Source organism: Zingiber officinale, chromosome 6A (assembly GCF_018446385.1).
Source record: "Zingiber officinale cultivar Zhangliang chromosome 6A, Zo_v1.1, whole genome shotgun sequence".
NCBI lineage: Eukaryota > Viridiplantae > Streptophyta > Magnoliopsida > Zingiberales > Zingiberaceae > Zingiber > Zingiber officinale.
In genome coordinates, this window is record NC_055997.1 from 85,525,833 (window position 1) to 85,543,350 (window position 17,518).

At 47.0% G+C, this 17,518-nt stretch overlaps 1 long non-coding RNA gene across 5 annotated transcripts; it reads right to left on the bottom strand.

Moving 5' to 3' along the window:
- Nucleotides 1-2,088: 2,088 nt before the first annotated feature.
- LOC121994154 lies at nt 2,089-11,326 on the bottom strand. 5 transcript variants are annotated; one of them, XR_006115611.1, is made up of 4 exons: nt 11,055-11,326; nt 10,776-10,945; nt 10,534-10,701; nt 2,089-2,110 (listed from the first exon to the last, which is right to left on the bottom strand). It is a non-coding gene; the product is annotated as an uncharacterized LOC121994154 (long non-coding RNA). The 5 variants fall into 5 exon arrangements; XR_006115607.1 differs by lacking the exon at nt 2,089-2,110 and adding an exon at nt 8,894-8,949; XR_006115608.1 differs by lacking the exon at nt 2,089-2,110 and adding an exon at nt 10,156-10,215.
- Between the last annotated feature and the right edge of the window lie 6,192 nt (nt 11,327-17,518).

Genomic DNA, 17,518 nt, shown 5'->3' on the forward strand with positions numbered 1-17,518 from the left:
TCCTTCGACTAGACTTGAGGAGGAGGCTTGTAATATGACAATGAAGATGGACCCCCAAAAGTGGGTTAAAGCAATGAAGATCGATTGACGTGGAGGTCAAAATAAAAAATGTTAAAAGCCAAGGACTACAAATCAGGCTAGGTTGGTCGAACGAACCTTCAATGTCGGTCGAACATGACTGTCCGAACGACCGTCCTTCACAACTGATGGCTGAGGTTAAGAGGCAAATAGTAAGTTTCCTGATCCACCGTCCTAGTCGATCAGACCTCATGTCCGGTCCGACAAAAGGCAGTCCTCCGACAACAGGAAAGTCGGGAGAAGGACAGGTTAGCAGCTTTGCTCTATACAGTCAAGATGGCGACGTCCCGACCAAGTGGCCTCGGATCGGCCTATAGTGGACCCATATATATATCTCATCGTACTCTTTTGGAAGTGTGTGCTGCCGACAACAGAGAATGTCCAGCAAACAAATAATACTTTAGAAGCTTCTAACTTGTCACATCAGATATTTATGTGCACATTTAAAGAAAGGTGTCAAGGATATTTTTTGACTTCTCTTTTCCTACGATGCATTGGAAAATGTGCACATGCTTTGGGACATATGTATAGACGCTATAGTGACACTATAAAAGGGAGTCTTCATCCATAGGTGGAGATATGTGATACTCCATTATTCTACATGCTCTCTGTTGCTTTTTACTATTCTCCACTAAACTGAAGATTGGCGAGGGTCAAAGGACTACCGTCGGGATCCCTTTCCTAGCCCGACACTAACGCTCCTGATTTTATAGAACAGCACGGAGTCTTCATCCAGTCAATCACATAGTCACGTTCTTAACTAGTCATCTTTTTAGATTTCAGACAGGATTAGGTGTAATGTGGGGTTGAATTATCTATCCTAGCATTAGTCGATTTGTAAATTTTGAATACTTGGTATATAAAAAATATATATACCACATAATTAATTTTTAAAATTCTAAAAAAAATATAGCATTTTTTCATTATACCACTTCTTTTTTCCATATTTAAAATTTTCTTTTCAAGCTCAATTTTTTTTTTAATTTACATTATCGAATTCATATATGAAAGCATGAATATATTAAAATAAGTCCTCTCGGGGCAGTGCGATGGTTAAGACATGAGGTGTTGTCACATGAGATCTTGGGGTTGAAACTCGACGTGACCGAGCATGACTTCCCCTATGTCTTGGCCATTTGCACTAATGGCTAGTAGCCACCAGTGATTTACCTCCTCCGTTGGCCTAGGGACGGGTTGGCGGGGGCGCTGGGGGCGAGCGAATCACCTTTTGCCACATGAATATATTAAAATAAACTTTCATGAGAGTCATCTAATTTTATTAATTAGTTTTATTTAAAATTAATTGATGAATCTATACCTGATGTGGATATGCTGTAAGGGTAGGAGAGCAAATAATAGAAAGGAGAGGGGCATGTTGGTCATTCCACTGTAGTAGCCCTATTAGGGCACTGTTCACGCCGCAAGCAAGGGGGGTTCTTTTTTCGTTGGTGCTTTTGTCGCCGCCAACTTTCCTCCCTCTTGCTCCCCCGCGTGACGCCGCCGCTGGAGAAACCTACTACCGCCCTTCTCCTCCTTGCCGACGTCGACGTCGGCCACCACCACTGCTGTCATGCCCCAGGTAGTGTCTGTCCGGAGAAATTTCGACAGCATCTCCCCTGTACGGGTGACAATATGAATCCAGAATACATATATCTCTATACCTCGGCCACACACGGCCGGAATAATACAATACAAATAAGAAACCATCCACGCAGTTATATTCAACATTTCCACACAGATATAATATAAACAATCCACGCAGTTATATAAAGAAAGAACGATATAGAATCCTCGAAGATATATGTAAACATCCTACTCCACTACAACGAAGAAAGACAAAATCCACGAAGTAATGAAAAATAAATCCGTAGCGAAAAACCAAAAGTAGTAAACCCAAGTGTTCGATACAAAGTCCACAATACAAAACCCACATCACAAGTATATAAGATACAAAAAACAAAACAGATCCCGACCACAGGAAATCCTCGCGATAAAGGGGCTAGCGACTGGAATCTCTCCTGACGGCCTCAACCTGAAAAATAGTAACAACAGGGTGAGTTCAAAGAACTCAGCAGGTAATCCAATAGATATGTACAGCAATATATAACCACCAGTAACATCCTATGGTACAGTACACTAAACCATAGAGCCTACAGATGCTTCCTAACGAGACAACCAGCGATGATCTCTAACGATAATGATATGCAAAGTGAAATAAAGCGTAATAACCGTGATAGGCATAAAGTGATCTATAACAAGAATAATAAGAAAATGCATAACTGAAATAAATCAGACCTCCAGAGGAGGTGTGTCGGTAATATAGGGCAGAGACAAGAAAGCATATAACCTGTATGCATATCAATCATATGCAATCACCAAATGCATCAATCATAAATAATGTAATGCGTATGATGCGAATGACGTATCTGGTCACCCCTTGCCATGCTCGGTAGTCTCACACAATGGTGAGACCGAGGGTGGGTGACAACCGTGCACTCTGCCCTCACTACCCCTAATGAGTGACCGAGTGGACGGGATGCTGTCGGAGTACACCTATCCTCCTACCTCAAACATAGTGAGGGAGCGCAATGCTCTCATCTCCCGGTACACAATGACGGGGAGGGACCCCGGCGTGCTACCACGCTCCTGTCACGCTACCCATGAGGGTCCTAGCGGAGCACCACCGGGCAACCTACCATACACACCCTAAGTGCTGTGCCACTACCCATGTAGTGATCACGTGTGTAGAGGTCCATGTAGCCGGCCGACGAGCTTAACAATAATGGAGTCGTCAATCGCCTAGCATGCAATCATGCGGGATGGTGCATGATGCTAAATATGTCATACCTGAACATAGCCTCCTCCATATATGTGTGTGCCAAAAAGGTAAACACATACATATATAACCATGATATAAACAGCATAAGTCCAAGAACATCACATATAACAATGATATAAGTATCATGAAACCAAGAGCATGTATCAAACATGTAAAGCAACTAATCCAGTATAGTGGAGCACTATAAATATACATATCCATCTCTATAAACATAGATACACATGGCAAAAGATAAAGCATCCAGTTCTAATGTAAAGCAACTAACAGTAGAAACATGATAGGTATCAACTAAACTAAACCAAGGAAATACTAACTACCAACACTAGTAAGTATATATAGACTGCACATATCATAAGACAATATCGCAAAGATAAGTCAAAGGGTACCTGCCTCAAATAGAAGGTACAATCAATCCAAATCCGAAGTCGAGACGCCCGTCTTGAATCAGAGTCCTGTGTAAACAAATACATCTACTTTTATTAAGCTAGAATACAGCCAAATAGCTAAATAGATCCTAAATAGAATTTAGGGATAAACCCTAAACCCATATAACCTAATTAATCTACACAACCTATTGATGAATAAATTATCAATAGGTATCAAGATCATACCTAATCATCTAACACGTGATCATCTAACAATATCCAAATTCGAAACATGATCTACATCTAAGATCAAAACCTACATTCAACTAACCAATACATAAATCACCGATGATCCGAATGCAAAGCACCGGCAATGAACCTAGGGCATAGTGCGGAAAGAATCAAGAGAAGAAGAAATCACCGATGGTGCTAGGGCAGGAGTCGACGGAAATTCAACGAAGAAGAATATTCGGTTAAAGCTAGCTTACCTACACCGGCGATCGTCGGCGTCGGTTCGTCCACGCTCGGCGTCGATTCGTCCCCGTGAGAGAACAAAGAGATTAGAGCGAGAAGGAGAAGGCTTCGGCTAGATCTGAGCTAAAGGATCGCTGCCGGCAGAGAAGATCACCGGAGCTGAAGCCTTGCTCCCGTCGGCGCCGATCGTCCGCGAGAGAGAACAGAGAAGGAAGAGAGGGGAGATCGAGATCGCGTCGGGGCAGAGAGGGGAGGAGATCGGGGAAAGAGAAGGATCGGCGATGGGGTTTGTGGGAGAAAAGAAATAAAGGAAATGAATTTATATATTAACACATTTCCTCACTTAAACCGTTAAACGGGTATCCTAAACAGGCTTTATCCGAACCCAAAATTGATCCCCTCAAAACCCTCCGTAAGAGCTCCGAAAAATTCTCAGAAAATTTCTAAAAATTCCGGAAAAATTCTATAAGACTATTTCCCAAATAACCTTATTTATTTAAATTTTTCTGAGATCTCACATCCTCCCCTACCAATAAAAATTTGGTCCCCAAATTTCGCTATAACCAATAGCAAACATTGAAATATAACCATGCAGTATAAATGCTGAAGATACTCTAACCCACATACCTCAAGTAAAAAGATGGGGGTATCGAGCTCGGATCGTATCCTCCAGCTCCCAAGTAGCCTCCTCGTCAGAATGATGCTGTCATCCGACTTTAACCAGTCGGACCGTCTTATTCCGCAACTGACGCTCTCTATGGTCCAAAATCCGTACCGGAACCTCCTCGTAAGTAACGTCAGGCTGAATAGGAACTAATATATCTGACAGAACATGTGTCGGATCTAATACGTATCCCCTCAGCATAGATACATGGAATACATCATGAATGTCGGCTAGAGATGGTGGTAGCGCCAGACAGTAAGCTACTGCTCCAATCCTCTCCAAGATCTGGAATGACCCAATATATCGTGGAGCTAGCTTACCTCGAAGACCAAATCGCTTCACCCCCTTCGTGGGTGAAACTCTCAGAAACACATGATCACCAATAGAGAACTCCAGGGGTCTCCGTCGTCGATCAGCATAACTCTTCTGACGGTCCTTAGCCTCTGACATCCTCCGTCTAATAGTGCGAAATAACTCTGCATCCTGCTGAGCTCTCTGAGGTCCTACCAACTGGGCCTCCCCAACCTCTTCCCAGAGGATGGGTGTCCGACAAGGTCTACCATACAACGCCTCAAACGGTGTCATCTGGATAGCTGAGTGATAGCTGTTGTTGTAGGCGAACTCTACCAATGGCAGATGGTCCTCCCAACTGCCTCCGAAATCCATAACGCAAGACCTCAGTAAGTCCTCCAAAGTCTGAATGGTCCGCTCTGACTGTCCATCTGTCTGCGGATGGAATGCGGTACTAAAACAGAGTTGTGTGCCTAAGGCCTGCTGCAGACTCTGCTAGAATCGGGACGTGAACCGTGGGTCTCTATCCGATATGATACTCAAAGGAACACCATGTAATCTAATAATCTCACGACAGTATAGCTCTGCTAATCGATCCAAAGAATCTGTCTTCCGGATCGCTATAAAATGTGCGGATTTGGTTAATCGGTCAACGATTACCCAAATCGCATCATGGCCTCGTCGAGTCCTAGGCAATCCTACCACAAAATCCATAGTAATATGCTCCCACTTCCACTCTGGAATAGGGATCCTCTGAAGTAATCCAGCAGGTCTCTGCTGCTCAGCCTTCACCTGCTGATAGACAAGACATCTAGCTACAAAATCTGCGATGTCTTTCTTCATGTCGTTCCACCAATAGGAACGTCTCAAATCGCGATACATACGAGTCCCATCTGGGTGGATAGCAAATCTAGAACGATGAGCCTCCTGAAGTAACTCCTCCATGACCGGGTGAGACTGAGGTACACATAATCTGCCTCGGAAATAAACAATACCCTCGTCATCTCGTGTAAACTCGGTCTGCTGTCCGGAAGCTATCTTGCTACTAATGAACTGTAAATGCTGATATCCGGCCTGGGCCTCTCGAATCCTCATCCTGATCGACGACTGAGCAACCATGGTAACCAGAATACCCTGCTATGTCCGTCCCTGCTCCTCAAGGCCCAGCTCGGAGAATCCCTCAATCAAGTCCGTGACTAAAACTCGATGACAAGCTAAAGTCCCTCTGGACTTCCTGCCAAGTGCATCAGCAACCACATTAGCTTTACCGGATGGTAGCTAATAGTACAATCATAATCCTTCAGGAACTCCATCCATCTCCTCTGTCGGAGATTGAGTTCCTTCTGTGTAAAAATATATTTGAGACTCTTATGATCAGTAAGAATCTCAAAAGTAATACGATAAAGATGATGTCACAAAATCTTCAAGGCAAAGATAATAGAGGCTAGCTCTAAATCATGTATTGGGTAGTTCTTCTCATGCTCCTTCAACTGACGAGAAGCATAGGAGACTACCCTACCGTGCTGCATCAAAACGGCGCCCAAGCCCTGAAGAGATGCGTCTGTGTAAAGTACGAATCCGTCATCACCAGAAGGTAAAACCAAAACTGGTGCTGATACTAATCTCCGCTTCAGCTCCTGGAAGCTAGTCTCGCAAGCCTCTGACCACGTGAACTTCACGCCTTTCTGGGTCAGACGTGTCAACGGCATAGCAATACTGGAGAAACCCTCAACGAATCGTCGGTAATATCTAGTCAATCCCAAGAAACTGTGGATCTCCTAGACTGACTTCGGCTGCTCCCAGCTAGTGATAGCCTCGATCTTCTGAGGATCTACTGAAATACCTCGGCTAGAAACCACATGTCCTAGAAAACCAACTGAGGAAAGCCAAAATGCACACTTGCTGAACTTCGCATACAGATGATGTCGTCGAAGAGTCTCCAAGACTATGCGAAGGTGCTGCGCATGTTCCTCCTCGGAACGTGAATAGATCAATATGTCATCGATAAATACAATCACAAACTGATCCAGATACTCCAAAAAGATACGGTTCATCAAATCCATAAATACTGCTGGAGCATTGGTAAGCCCAAATGGCATTACCAAAAACTCGTAATGTCCGTATCTGGTGCGAAATGCTGTCTTCTGAATATCAGAATCTCTAACTCTCAGCTGATGATATCCAGACCGCAGATCAATCTTAGAATACACTGATGTATCTCTGAGCTGATCAAATAAATCCTCAATCCGTGGCAAGGGGTACTTATTTCTGATAGTCACTGCATTCAGCTGCCTATAATCGATGCACAATCTCAGAGTACCATCCTTCTTCTTGACGAATAGTACTGGAGAACACTAAGGCGGAATACCGTGGGGTTCTCCACAAGGACACTGGAATGCTCCTGCCCGTGCATGCCATATGCAGCTTTTGCAGGAGGAGTTGTCCTCTGCTAACGATGTGAAGATTGGGCTTTCGGCCTGCCTCGCTGAGTCCCGGACTGACCAAACTGTCCTCCCGGAACAGAAATCCCGGAAGCTACATGCTGAGCCTTCAGCGAACAGTCTCGGCTCAAGTGCCCAGGCAGTTTGCAATAATAGCAAACTGACTGTTCCAGAATGCATGCAGAGGTGATGTAACCTCAAGATCCACATCGGGTGCAGTGAGAGCCACCGGTGGACAGTTTCCAGTTCTGCTGAGAAGACCGAAAACGTCCTGATGAAGATCGTCCTGACTTCTGGGATCGGCCAGATGACCCAGAAGTACTCTGACCCGTTTGAGGGTGACTGCTCTGCTGCTGTCCAGTAACTTATGGCTGTTGAATCTGTTCGGAAGTCCGATCAGTCTGCTTCCTCTTCTTGTCTGCATTCACCCTCTGATGAGCAGACTCAATCATAAGAGCTCTATCCAGTGCCTCTGTGTATGATGAACTACCAAAATCGGCAATCTTCACCTGAAGATGCCCGTCCAGTCCTTGGACAACCTGAAGCATACGAGATCTATCTTCGGCAACTAACTCAGGACAGAATCTGGCCAACCGATTAAATTCGGCATTATACTCCATCACTGAACGGTTATTCTGCCGAAGACTCAGAAAATCCTGCCGTCGTGTCATCTGATACGCCCGGGGAAAATACTGACTCTCGAATGCCTCTCTAAATCTCGCCCAAATATGTTGCTCGCCTATAATCGAGCGCTGAGTGTCCCACCAGATCTCTGCCTCGTCTCGTACCTCAAGTACGCAGTAGTAGGCACGACTGGAGGGGGTGTCGGGTATACTGAAGGGGATACCACTAGTGGTATAGTTGAAGTATATACCTCTGAAGTCGGAACCGTCAGGGTTTTATAATCCGACGTGCCTAAAATATCCTGACGAGTTTGTCCCTGATGGAACAAGCTCGATCCTAGCAGATCTCTCTGGAGACTCTATCTCTGGAGAATCTATCGCCTCTTACGTGGTCGCCCACGTCTCGGTACCGGAACACGTGTAGCTGTCATATCTGTAACAAAATGTTACCCAGATATCACTACAAGTATAAGAACTGAAAAATTACCTCATTTACCTATTTGTCGTCTGGAGATGTCCTGTCGCTACTTAGCCCCAAATAGAACCAATAGAACCTTGTCAAAATACCTCGGAATTCCAAAACGAGAAAATCGACGGAAATCCGGACAAATCCGAAAATACCGAGAAAGGCTCACGAAAGTAAGCATCGTAAATCCGAAACCCGACAAGTAGGTATCGCAAAACTTGACTCTGATACCCAAAAATATTGTCACGCCCCAGGTAGTCCTTGTCCGAAGAAATTTCGGCAACATCTCCCCTGTACGGGTGACAATATGAATCCAGAATACATATATCTCTATACCTCGGCCACACACGGCCGGAATAATACAATACAAATAAGAAACCATCCACGCAGTTATATTCAACATTTCCACACAGATATAATATAAACAATCCACGCAGTTATATAAAGAAAGAACGATATAGAATTCTCGAAGATATATGTAAACATCCTACTCCACTACAACGAAGAAAGACAAAATCCACGAAGTAATGAAAAATATATCCGCAGCGGAAAACCAAAAGTAGTAAACCCAAGTGTTCGATACAAAGTCCACAATACAAAACCCACATCACAAGTATATAAGATACAAAAAAACAAAACAGATCCCGACCACAGGAAATCCTCGCGATAAAGGGGCTAGCGGCTGGAATCTCTCCTGACGGCCTCAACCTGAAAAATAGTAACAACGGGGTGAGTTCAAAGAACTCAGCAAGTAATCCAATAGATATGTACAGCAATATATAACCACCAGTAACATCCTATGGACACTAAACCATAGAGCCTACGATCGGTTTCCTAAAGATCTGACCTACGATGATCTCTAACGATATGATACGCATAGCTGAAATAAACTATAATAACCAAGAATAGGCATAAAGTACAATCTATAACAAGAATAATAAGAAAATGCATAATCGAAATAAACTGACTCACCTGCGAGGTTTGTTCGTGAACATACAGATAAAAATAGTCGAGCAAAACATATAACCTATATGCGTATGTCAATCATACGATCACCGAAATGCATCAATCATAAATAATGCGATGCATGCGTATGATCACGAATGACGTCTGGTCACCCCTATTGCCGTACTCGGTCGTCACACTGATGGTGAGGCCAGGGTGGGAAATTGTGACAACCGTGCACTCGCCATCACTACACATGAGTGACCGAGTGGAGGATGTTGTCGAGTACACCTATCCTCCTACCTCAAACATAGTGAGGGAGCGCAATGCTCTCATCTCCCGGTACACAATGACGGGGAGGGACCCCGGCGTGCTACCACGCTCCTGTCACGCTACCCATGAGCGTCCTAGCGGAGCACCACCGGGCAACCTACCATACACACCTTAAGTGTTGTGCCACTACCCATGTAGTGATCACGTGTGTAGAGGTCCATGTAGTCGGCCGACGAGCTCAACAATAATGGAGTCGTCAATCGCCTAGCATGCAATCATGCGGGATGGTGCATGATGTTAAATATGTCATACCTGAACATAGCCTCCTCCATATATGTGTGTGCCAAAAAGGTAAACACATACATATATAACCATGATATAAACAGCATAAGTCCAAGAACATCACATATAACAATGATATAAGTATTATGAAACCAAGAGCATGTATCAAACATGTAAAGCAACTAATCCAGTATAGTGGAGCACTATAAATATACATATCCATCTCTATAAACATAGATACACATGGCAAAAGATAAAGCATCCAGTTCTAATGTAAAGCAACTAACAGTAGAAACATGATAGGTATCAACTAAACTAAACCAAGGAAATACTAATTACCAACACTAGTAAGTATATATAGACTGCACATATCATAAGACAATATCGCAAAGATAAGTCAAAGGGTACCCGCCTCAAATAGAAGGTACAATCAATCCAAATCCGAAGTCGAGACGCCCGTCTCGAATCAGAGTCCTGTGTAAACAAATACATCTACTTTTATTAAGCTAGAATACAGCCAAATAGCTAAATAGATCCTAAATAGAATTTAGGGATAAACCCTAAACCCATATAACCTAATTAATCTACACAACCTATTGATGAATAAATTATCAATAGATATCAAGATCATACCTAATCATCTAACACGTGATCATCTAACAATATCCAAATTCGAAACATGATCTACATCTAAGATCAAAACCTACATTCAACTAACCAATACATAAACCCTAATTCATCCACACTAAGATCAATCATCTAAAACAAAAAAACAAAACCTACACACCTTACCTCGATCAAGCTACTGTGGATTGCTGAAACCAAGCAATATGTTAGATGAGATTGCTGCTGGCACGGAAACACTACTGATCAAGCACAAACCACAGCTCAATAAACACCTCTTCAATCAAATCCCCACAGAACAAAACCTCACTCTTCTTCTTCTCCAATCCCGTAACCCTAATCAACAGCAAGGCAGAGGAGACCCAAGATCAAACAAGGAAATCACCAATCAATCAATACCTTAATCTTACCTCGCTGTCTCATTGTCGGAACCCCATTGCTCTGACAAGGAGGCGAACTTCAGAGCTAGGGCACAACACCAAGAACAGAGGAGGATCGAGGCTAGGGCTAGGACCCCCTTCCTGATCGAAGCTCTACTCACACGAAGCAATGATCCGAATGCAAAGCACCGGCAATGAACCTAGGGCATAGTGCGGAAAGAATCAAGAGAAGAAGAAATCACCGATGGTGCTAGGGCATGAGTCGACGGAAATTCAACGAAGAAGAATATTCGGTTAAAGCTAGCTTACCTACACCGGCGATCGTCGGCGTCGGTTCGTCCACGCTCGGCGTCGATTCGTCCCCGTGAGAGAACCAAGAGATTAGAGCGAGAAGGAGAAGGCTTCAGCTGGATCTGAGCTAAAGGATCGCTGCCGGCAGAGAAGATCACCGGAGCTGAAGCCTTGCTCCCGTCGGCGCCGATCGTCCGCGAGAGAGAACAGAGAAGGAAGAGAGGGGAGATCGAGATCGCGTCGGGGCAGAGAGGGGAGGAGATCGGGGAAAGAGAAGGATCGGCGATGGGGTTTGGGGGAGAAAAGAAATAAAGGAAATGAATTTATATATTAACACATTTCCTCACTTAAACCGTTAAACGGGTATCCTAAACAGGCTTTATCCGAACCCAAAACTGATCCCCTCAAAACCCTCCGTACGAGCTCCGAAAAATTCCCATAAAATTTCTAAAAATTTCAGAAAAATTCTATAAGGCTATTTCCCAAATAACCTTATTTATTTAAATTTTTCTGAGATCTCACAACTGCTCCTCTCTCGCTCCTCCTCGTGACTCCACCATCCGGCCGATTCGCCGCTACTGCTCCTCTTCTCTTCCTCGCAACGCCACCGCCGGAGAGGCCGGCCCCTTCCTCTTCCTTCTCCTCGCGCCACCGGCTACAACACCGACTCCTTCCTCTTCCTTCTCCTCGTGCCGCTGGCCACAGCACCGCCTCCTTCCTCTTCCTTCTTCTCCACACTCGCTGTCGAGGCTGCCTTTCCCTCTCCATGTCGCGGCCAAGATTGCCACGGCGCAGGCACAGAGGCTACCTTGGAGAGTTTCCGTCGCATCCTCTCCCTAGTGCTGACACCCCCTCTGCTCCCGGCCTACACGCGCCGCCTCTCTCTCACGCTCTCTCGCTTTCACCGCTGATGGGGGGCAGTCTCAAACTCTGACCGCCTCCAAGGCTAGCCGCCCTTTCTTCCTCGCACCGTCTCCACTGCTGACACTGCACTCCAGCCACCCACTGTGACTCCGGTGACAACCCCGGTGTCGCTTTGTGGCCCTCGACACGAATCTGGCCTCTAAGCCCCCGCTGTCGTAGGTCCGGATAGCACCGATACTACCGTCTCTACTTCCATTATGTTCCGGCCTTTGCGCTGATTTGGCCTGTATGCTGTGTTCTGACCTTCGTACCGATCTGACTTGTGTATTGTGCTCCAATCTATGTGCTGCTCCTGTCTATGTGTCATGTCTCAGTCTGCATGCCAATGTCTTATCTCGGTCTACGTGCCGGAGTCATATGTCAGCCTGCGTGCCGATGTCATATCCCAGTCTGCATGCTGATGTCGTATCCCGGTCTGCGTGCCACTATTATATCCCGACCTGTAGCCCGTCCTCTGGCTCCATACCGTATTCGGCTCCACGTTGTCAGATCCCGCTCCTCGTCTGGCACAGTCATCCACTCTTCCAAGTCCTGACCACTCGAGCAGTGTCCCATCCGAGGGCGTCCCCCTGGGTCAGGGTATGTCTTTGTACTCGTCTCTCATTTATTTCATTATTATATTATTAGTCTGTTACTTATATGTCCATTGGACCCGCCTCGAGACTCAGGGTACCAGGGACCGGGGGACTCCGGTCACTGGCTGCAGGTAACGTTGACCAGAGGACTTCTGAAGACTTTGTCAACACAGAAGTCATCTCAGCACACCCTCCTCCGGGACATCGCGACTCGGTCAACATTCCATCCACCTCACTCGATGGTCTATCTGACTCAGATTCCGGACATGATCAATTTGGTGTCGTCTGTGGGAACACATCCACCTGTTCTGGGACGTGAAGATGGACGACGTCAGGATGTTCTCTGCAATTATCACAGTTCCAGAGGATCCCGACGAACATATTGCCTTCTACCCTCACTCCACGGGTATTCGAGAGTCGAGGGATCGAGTGGAGCTTCAATTGGCCGACAAGTTAGTTTTTCCATTATGTTTTTTCCCTGACTCCATGGGTATTCGGGAGTCAAGGGATTGAGATAAACCCTTAGCCGGTTGGCACGGCTCCCTGATCAAGTACGTTACCAGCTTTGCTCCCTTTTTACGATTGTAGGAGCTGCTATAGCTCTCTGATAAGAGAGTAAGATCCTAGTACTTGATCAAAGACTAGGGCCTTCAATTTTTTATCAGACACTAGGGGCCCAGCTTCCCACTCATACACTAGGGACATAGCTCCCCGCTCTTATACTAGGGACACAGCTCTCCGATCATTGACTCGCAGTACAACTTTCCGATCAGGATCTAGGGGCCTCACTCTTTGATTACAGGCTAGGGGACTTACTCTCCAATCAGGGACCAAGGGCCCAACTCCCCGATCAGGTGTACTACAAGCTCTGCACCCTTCACCATAAGGGTCTGCATCCTCTTTCTGCTACAGGCTCTGCACCCTTCACCATGAGAGTTTGCATCCTCTTACTGCTACAGGCTCTGCACCCTTCACCATAGGGTTCTGCATTCTTTTACTGCTATAGGCACTTCACTCTATTATTACTATATGCTCTGTATTCTCCACCTGGTTTGTGTGCTTTTTACGTCTACAGGCTATGCTCCCTTCACCGGCGGTGCTCTGCTTCTATGCTACGAACTCTGCTCCCTTATATGGCTAGGGGTTTCACTCCCTTTGATGGTCGGGGCTCAGATTATTCTTCTCCCTGACTCCGCGGGCATTTGGGAGTCAAGGGATCGAAACTATTTCTCTTAGTAGTTGTGCGGGCATTTGGGATTCGAGCCAGCCGGTTGACATCACTTCGCCATCAGGTATAATAAAGACTTTGTCCTCTCATATTGCTATGGGCTCCGCTTCTATTGATTTCAAGGATGCTTATCCTCCCCCGGTTGGGGTCGAGTTATCGCCACTGGTCTCGGACCATAGTATCACCACCGGTCTCAGATCGGAGTATCGCTAACGATCTCTCGGGCGAGCTTCCAGACCAACTCTCGATCGAGCTTCCAGACTAATTCCTGTCAGGTCTCCAGATCAAGTCTTGGTCAGACCTCCAGATTAATTCTTGGTCAGACCTCCAGATCAATTCCTGATTAGGCCTCCAGAATGTTTCTTGGTCAGACATTCAGATTGTTTCCTGGTCAGACATCCAGATTGCTTCTTGGTCAGACCTCCAGATCAATTCCTGATTAGGCCTCCCGAATGCTTCTTGGTCAGGCCTTCGGATTGTTCCCTGGTCAGGTCTCCAGATCAAGTCCTACTCAGACTTCCAGACTCTCGCCCCAGTGCGAGTTATAAGTAACCATGCTCTCACGTCCAACGACCGGTAGGTCGGGTCCCAGACTCTCGCCCCAGTGCGAGTTATAAGTGAGCATGCTCTCACGCCTCCAGACTCTCGCCTCAGTACGAGTTATAAGTGAGCATGCTCTCACGCCCAATGATCGGCAGGTCGGGTCACAGACTCTCGCCCTAGTATGAGTTATAAGTGAGCATGCTCTCATGCCTCCAGACTCTCGCCTCAGTGGAAGTTATAAGTGAACATGCTCTCACGCCCAACGACCGATAGGTCGGGTCCCAGACTCTCACCTTAGTGCGAGTTATAAGTAAGCATGCTCTCACGCTTCCAGACTCTTACCTCAATACGAGTTATAAGTGAGCATGATCTCACGCCCAACGACCGGCAGGTCGGATCTCAGACTCTCGCTCCAGTGCGAGTTATAAGTGAGCATGCTCTCACGCCCAACGACCTTCTCGGTCGGTGTCCCAGACTCTCGCCCCAGTGCGAGTTATAAGTGAGCATGCTCTCACGCCTAATGACCTCTCGGTCGGCACTCACACCTCACTCGTCGCTCTGCTCAGCACTCATCATACTTGCATCACTTGTCACTCTGCCCGACACTCATCATTCGCATTTCGCTCACTGTTGTTGCTCGATCGGCACTTACTGTTCACTTGCCGCCTTGCCCAGCACTCTCAGTTCGCGTTTTCGCTCACCACTGTTGCTCGGTCGGCACTTACTGCTCACTTGTCGATCTGCTCGACACTCATCATTCGTATTTCGCCTATTGTTGTTGTCCTCTACTACTCAGTTGATACCCACTTTCCTCCTTGGTTGGAATTCGCATAACCGCCAGATTGTTTTACTCCTGTTTACGCTCCATCCCCAGGCTAAACTCGCGCTTGCGCTTGACCCACATGCTTGGCTCTCGGTCGCTTTCAATCTCTTGGGATCTGCGCCTGGCTTGGCTCACAGAGCCATCGCTCCCATTCGCGCTCGATCCACGGGCTCTTCTCCTATTTTCATTTGGTCTCAGGCTCTATGTCTACCCAGCGCACAGGCTTCGCACCCACTTGACATTCTTTCGATCACACAACCGACCTTCTCTTAGTCGACCGACCAGTATCGCTTGGCCATCTGCTCGAGCGTTCGCTTTGCACCTCTTGACATTGTTCGATTGTCTGGTCGTGATTGATTGTCGCTCGGTCGACATCTTATCCGTCACGCATTTGATATCGCTCATCGTCTTTCGACCCGCTCAACATTTTTCGATTACTAGATCGACATTGTTCGATTGCCCGGTTGCGATTTTACTGTCGCTGGGTCGATATTTTCCCGGTCGCGCTCACGGTTTTACGCGTCAATACATCTCTCTATTGCCTAGTCACGATTTGTTGTCGCTCGGTCATCACTTTTTCCCGGTCGTGCTCACGGCTTTACACGTCGATCTGTCTCTCTATTGCCAGGTAACGATTTACTGTCGCTCGGTCGACACTCGCTCGGTCATGATCATAGCATTGCTCGCCCATCATTCTCTTTATTGCCAATCATGATTTACTGTCGCTCAATTGGCACTCGCTCGGTCAACACTTTCTCGGCCACGCGCACGGCTTTACTCGTCCATAAGTCTCTCTATTACCTAGTCACAATTTCACTGTCATGGGGTTGGTAATTTCTTGGCCGCACCCACGACTTTGCTCGTCCATCAGACTCTCAATTGCCTGATTGCGATTTATTGTCACTCAGACGACATTTTTGCGGTCGCACGCTTGACATTGCATGCCCATTGTCTTCCGACCCGCTCGTCAGTTACCCTATCACCTGAGTATCATTCAGATGATCGATCAAATTCTAGGTTGTTTGCCGCTCTATTCGACACTCATGGTATGGTCAACATTCATAGCTCGCGACTCACTCGCCGTTCCACCTTGCACTCGTCGTCCGCGTCTCGCACCTGCTGCCCATGTTTCGATTATCGCTTTGCCCCGCATTCATCTCCCGGACGACGCTTGTTTTTTACTTGTCATTTGCATAATCGCCCGATCACTCTGCTCAGTGTCGCTCGAGCATCTTCTCGATATCACTCGGTCTCCCTCAGCATTTGATCGATCGCTTGCTCGGCAAGCCCTCCGCACTATTTCTCATCGCTCGCTCGATACTATTTGAGTCACTTGTGCGGCATCGTCACAGCTACTCATTCGACGGGATAAGACGAGCCCAGCGATCTGATTCCATGCTTGACAACGATTCTATTTTGGGCTTGGTCTAATCAGTCGGATTTGCACCTCCTTCGACTAGACTTGAGGGGGAGGCTTGTGATGTGGATATGCTGTAAGGGTAGGGGAGCAAATAATAGAAAGGAGAGGGGCATGTTGGTCATTCCACTGTAGCATCCCTATTAGGGCACTGTTCACGCCGCAAGCAAGGGGGGAGGTTTTTCCTGGGTTTTGGGCTTCCGCCGCCAAGGAAGGAGAGAGCCAACTTCTCTCCCCCGCGCACAGCTCCTCGTCGGCGTCGATCGTCGGCTCCTCACACGAGCTCTCCTCTTCCTCCTCCTCGCGACACCGGTGATGACTGCCTCTCCTCCTTCTCTCGCAACGCCGCCGCCGAAGAGGCTGGCCCCTTCCTCTTCCTTCTCCTCGCGCCGTCGGCCACAGCACTGCCTCCTTCATCTTCCTTCTTCTCCACACTCGCTGTCGAGGCTGCCTTTCGCTCTCCATGTCGCAGCCAAGATTGCCACGGCTCAGGCACAGAGGCTACCTTGGAGAGTTTCCGTCACATCCCCTCCCTAGTGCTGACACCCCCTTTGCTCCCGGCCTACGTGCGCCGCCTCTCTCTCACACTTCTCGCTTTCACCGCTGATGGGGGGCAGTCTCTAACTCTGACCGCCTCCAAGGCTAGCCGCCCTTTCTTCCTCGCACCGTCTCCACTGCCGACGCCACACTCCAACCACCCACTGTGACTCCGGCGACAACCCCGGTGCCGCTTTACGACCCTCGGCACTAATCTGGCCTCTAAGCCCCCGTTGTCGCAGGTCCGAATAGCACCAATACTACCGTCTCTACTTCCATTATGTTTTGGTCTTCGCGCCAATTTGGCCTGTATGCTGTGTTCTGACCTTTGTACCGATCTGACTTGTGTATTGTGCTCCAATCTATGTGCTGCTCCTGTCTATGTGTCATGTCTCGGTCAGCATGCTAATGTCTTATCTCGGTCTGCGTGCCAGA